This window comes from Oncorhynchus masou, chromosome 2 (genome assembly GCF_036934945.1).
Source record: "Oncorhynchus masou masou isolate Uvic2021 chromosome 2, UVic_Omas_1.1, whole genome shotgun sequence".
Lineage (NCBI taxonomy): Eukaryota > Metazoa > Chordata > Actinopteri > Salmoniformes > Salmonidae > Oncorhynchus > Oncorhynchus masou.
This window is the reverse complement of record NC_088213.1, coordinates 16,586,092-16,591,573: the sequence shown is the minus strand read 5'-3', so window position 1 is coordinate 16,591,573 and position 5,482 is coordinate 16,586,092. Positions and strand designations below refer to the sequence as shown.

Genomic DNA, 5,482 nt, shown 5'->3' with positions numbered 1-5,482 from the left:
TTCTCTGGAAAACAACAGAAACCTGAAAACCCCATCCAACCTGGAACTGAGTGAGTAATGTTTAGTCTGAAACTATATTTTATTTCCAAAAGCCAAGAAGAAAAATACACAACATTACTTTATAAGGACTGAATTCTAACATAATTCTGCCAAGCTTGATACAGCTTCAACTAGCACCGACGTCTCAAGTGAGAGGTGTCAAAGCCCATTAGCCAAACAATGGCAGGAGAGTCACATAGTCTACCCCAACCAATTGGAGAGGCCTTAGAAGCTCCCTCCCGCTGTTCAGAGGTAATTAAAATACAGTACCCTTTGCATGTAAAGAATGATAAGGCAAGAAAAGATTACAAAATGAAGCTCCTTATGGAAAATCAAGAGACACTTTTTGCTATTACAAAACTGGGAACATCAGCAACCTTATCTTCCACACAAACCATCCCCTGGCATGGCACAGTGCTATATTAGCACACTACCCCTTTGTTAAGAGAGGGGGGGTTAAAGAGGGGTGGAAACTCAGAATACTTGATAACGAGGACTCTGAGTCAGGTAATATAAATATCTATAAGTCCGGAACAGTTATGGTACAGGGTAACCCCAAACAGTTTCAGCTGGACTTTCACCTAATCAAAGAATAAGCCCAGCAGGAGAAGCTCTCCCTTGATAAAGATACCCCCACACCGAGCGGGTCAGACCAGACCTCTTCATTATGTAACCCCACAGACGAGCAACCCCCAGCGGAGAGTCAACCTCCCAGCACAGATTACCACTCCCTCATTGAAATGAAGGACAAATTCACCCAGCTGGAGATAAGGCAGGTGGAGCTGGAACAGCAGGTGATTACACTTCAGTCAGCACAGACCCAGACAACAGCCCAGCACAACAACAGCCCCTTAACCAGACCCGGAGAGCTGGAGGTGGACAGAGACATATCTGCACTTTGGACAGTGGTGAGACAACTACAACAGGAGAAAGAGGAGCAGAACAGAGCACTAGAGGAGAGTATCAGACTTCTGGTGGAGGAGAGGTTGAGGAGGATGGAGGAGAGGGTGAGGGGGATGGAGGAGAGGTTGAGGGGGACGGTGTGTGACAGAGAACAACTCACTAGAGAGGTGGCCACCTCCACAGAGAAGCCAGCAGAACAGCCCACCTCAGCACCCAACAAAAGTCTCGACACCACATCAGAACAGTCCACACCAGACCCTGACCATAGAGTCGACATCACAGCAGAACAGACAAATGAAGAACCCCAAGCCCAGCGGCTCTCACCCCCTCTGAGCACCCCCCCCCCTGTCAGCCACCCTGATAGCCCTTCTGACAACCCCCCCACACCCACTGAGGACAAACACAAGACACAGATTGTACTACTTATGGACTCAAATGGGAAATATATAGAAGAAAAAAACTTTTTCCCAAACACAGTGTGTCTAAACTCTGGTGTCCAAACACCCAGCGCGCCCGAGACCTTCTGTCTGAGGCCAAACTAGGCTCACCCAGCCACATAATAATACACACAGGCACAAACGACCTGAGAGCACAGCAGGAAAGGGTGGCCACAGCACTGAAGGGAGTGATTGAAAAGGCTTCTTCTACTTTCCCCAACGCACAAGTGGTTATCTCCACCCTGCTACCACGAAAAGACTTCCACCCTGCCACAATACAGCGGGTAAACGCAAGTATTTCCCGTGACTGTGCCTCAAAACCAAACATTTTCCTGGCCCACCACTCCACCCTGGACTTGAACAGCCTCTATGACCAGGTCCACCTCTACAAGGCAGCAGTGCCCACCTTTGCCCGAACTCTAAAGGACATCGCTCTCAAACGTATCCCCAACACTTCACACAGGAGCAACAGATCAATAGACACCCCACCCAGACCAGCGAGACACCCTCCCAGACCTGCAGGACCCCCTGGACCTACACATAGAGGACCCACGCCAAGAGGAATTACATCCAGGCCACCGCACACCCAGACACATCCACACCCCCACCAATCAACACCCCCCCACGTCAACCATGCCCACACCCCATTTAGGCCCCCACGGATCAGACCTATGCCTCTCCTGCCCACCCCATGCACCCCACCCCCGCAAAGAGGGCCTCAACATGGAAGCCACACGTACGCCCAGGTAGTGAGTGGGCAAACAGTCTCAACCCCCACTCTCACACTCGTCCAAGCCAATGGCATGTACCAGATGCTCAGCAGGCTCTGCTCACACTTACTGGCCTGAGGCCAAACCATGACAAACAACATCGGACACTCTGGAACAAAAAGCCTTCACTATATCATCCTGGAATATCCAAGGCCTGAGGTCATCTGCCTTTGGCCTGAAGAGGAGAAACACGGACTTCACCAAAGAAATCGGTAATACAGACATTGTCATCCTGCAAGAAACCTGGTATAGAGAAGACAGACCCACTGGTTTCCCTCGAGGTTACAGAGAGCTGGTAGTCCCATCCACCAAACTACCAGGTGTGAAACAGGGAAGGGACTCAGGGGGTATGCTAATTTGGTATAGAGCAGACCTAACTCACTCCATTAAATTAATCAAAACAGGAACATTCTACATTTGGCTAGAAATTCAAAAGGAAATTATCCTAACAGAGAAAAATGTCCTCCTGTGTGCTACCTATATCCCCCCACTAGAATCCCCATATTTTAATGAAGACAGCTTCTCCATCCTGGAGGGGGAAATCAATCATTTCCAGGCCCAGGGACATGTACTAGTCTGTGGCGACCTAAATGCCAGAACCGGACAAGAACCTGACACCCTCAGCACACAGGGGGACAAACACCTGCCTGGAGGTGACAGCACTCCCTCCCACATATGCCCCCCTAGGCACAACTATGACAGCATAACCAACAAAAACGGGTCACAACTCCTGCAGCTCTGTCGCACGTTGGGAATGTACATAGTCAATGGTAGGCTTCGAGGGGACTCCTATAGTAGGTACACCTATAGCTCATCTCTTGGCAGTAGTACTGTAGACTACTTTATCACTGACCTCAACCCAGAGTCTCTCAGAGCGTTCACAGTCAGCCCACTGACACCCCTATCAGACCACAGCAAAATCACAGTCTACTTAAACAGAGCAATACTCAATCATGAGGCATCAAAGCCAAAGGAACTGAGTAACATTAAGAAATGCTATAGATGGAAGGAATGCAGTTTGGAAACCTACCAAAAAACAATTAGGCAACAACAAATTCAATCCCTTTTAGACAATTTCCTGGGTAAAACGTTCCACTGTAAAAGTGAAGGTGTAAACTTGGCAATAGAAAATCTTAACAGTATATTTGACCTCAGCTTCCCTATAAAATCTAAAAATCTCAAATAGAAAAACCGAAGAAAATTAACAACAATGACAAATGGTTTGATGAAGAATGCAAAAATCTAAGAAAGAAATTGAGAAACCTGTCCAACCAAAAACATAGAGACCCGGAAAACCTGAGTCTACGCCTTCACTATGGTGAATCACTAAAACAATACAGAAATACACTACGGAAAAAGAAGGAACAGCATGTCAGAAATCAGCTCAATGTAATTGAAGAATCCATAGCTTCAAACCAATTCCGGGAAAATTGGAAAACACTAAACAAACAACAACACGAAGAATTATCTATTCAAAATGGAGATGTATGGGTAAACCGCTTCTCCAATCTTTTTGGCTCTATAACAAAGAATAAAGAGCAAAAACATATACATGATCAAATACAGATCTTAGAATCAACTATTAAAGACTTCCTGAACCCACTGGATTCTCCATTACATTGAATGAGTTACAGGACAAAATAAAAACCCTCCAACCCAAAAAGGCCTGTGGTGCTGATGGTATCCTCAATGAAATGATCAAATATACAGACAACAAATTCCAATTGGCTATACTAAAACTCTTTAACATCATCCTTAGCTCTGGCATCTTCCCCAATATTTGGAACCAAGGACTGATCACCCCAATCCACAAAAATGGAGACAAATTTGACCCCAATAACTACCGTGGAATATGCGTCAACAGTAACCTTGGGAAAATCCTCTGCATTATCATTAACAGCAGACTCGTACACTTCCTCAATGAAAACAATGTACTGAGCAAATGTCAAATTGGCTTTTTACCAAAGTACCGTACAACAGACCATGTATTCACCCTGTACACCCTAATTGACAACCAAACAAACCAAAACAAAGGCAAAGTCTTCTCATGCTTTGTTGATTTCAAAAAAGCCTTCGACTCAATTTGGCATGAGGGTCTGCTATACAAACTGATGGAAAGTGGTGTTGGGGGTAAAACATACGACATCATAAAATCCATGTACACAAACAACAAGTGTGCGGTTAAAATTGGCAAAAACACACAATTTCTTCACATAGGGTCGTGGGGTTAGACAGGGATGCAGCTTAAGCCCCACCCTCTTCAACATATATATCAACGAATTGGCGCGGGCACTAGAAAAGTCTGCAGCACCCGGCCTCACCCTACTAGAATCCGAAGTCAAATGTCTGCTGTTTGCTGATGATCTGGTACTTCTGTCACCAACCAAGGAGGGCCTACAGCAGCACCTAGATCTTATGCACAGATTCTGTCAGACCTGGCCTCTGACAGTAAATCTCAGTAAGACCAAAATAATGGTGTTCCAAAAAAGGTCCAGTCACCAGGACCACAAATACAAATTCCATCTAGACACTGTTGCTATACATACCTTGGCCTAAACATCAGCGCCACAGGTAACTTCCACAAAGCTGTGAACGATCTGAGAGACAAGGCAAGAAGGGCATTCTATGCCATCAAAAAGAACATAAATTTCAACATACCAATTAGGATTTGGCTAAAAATACTTGAATCAGTCATAGAGCCCATTGCCCTTTATGGTTGTGAGGTCTGGGGTCCGCTCACCAACCAAGACTTCACAAAATGGGACAAACACCAAATTGAGACTCTGCACGCAGAATTCTGCAAAAATATCCTCCGTGTACAATGTAGAACACCAAATAATGCATGCAGAGCAGAATTAGGCCGATACCCACTAATTATCAAAATCCAGAAAAGAGCCGTTAAATTCTATAACCACCTAAAAGGAAGCGATTCCCAAACCTTCCACAACAAAGCTATCACCTACAGAGAGATGAACCTGGAGAAGAGTCCCCTAAGCAAGCTGGTCCTGGGGCTGTTCACAAACACAAACACACCCTACAGAGCCCCAGGACAGCAGCACAATTAGACCCAACCAAATCATGAGGAAAAAAAAGATAATTACTTGACACATTGGAAAGAATTAACAAAAAAACATAGCCAATCCAATTTTGATAAACTCCCATATCTACTGGGTGAAATTCCACAGTGTGCCATCAGAGCAGCAAGATTTGTGACCTGTTGCCACGAGAAAAGGGCAACCAGTGAAGAACACACCATTGTAAATAGAACCCATATCTATGCTTATTTATTTTATCTTGTGTCCTTTACCATTTGTACATTGTTAAAACACTGTA

At 45.3% G+C, this 5,482-nt stretch overlaps 1 pseudogene; it reads right to left on the bottom strand.

Annotated features, from left to right (window-relative positions):
- Window positions 1-2,250, bottom strand: part of LOC135552618 (E3 SUMO-protein ligase PIAS1-like) — a 54,453-nt pseudogene extending 52,203 nt beyond the window's left edge.
- Window positions 2,251-5,482: the final 3,232 nt, after the last annotated feature.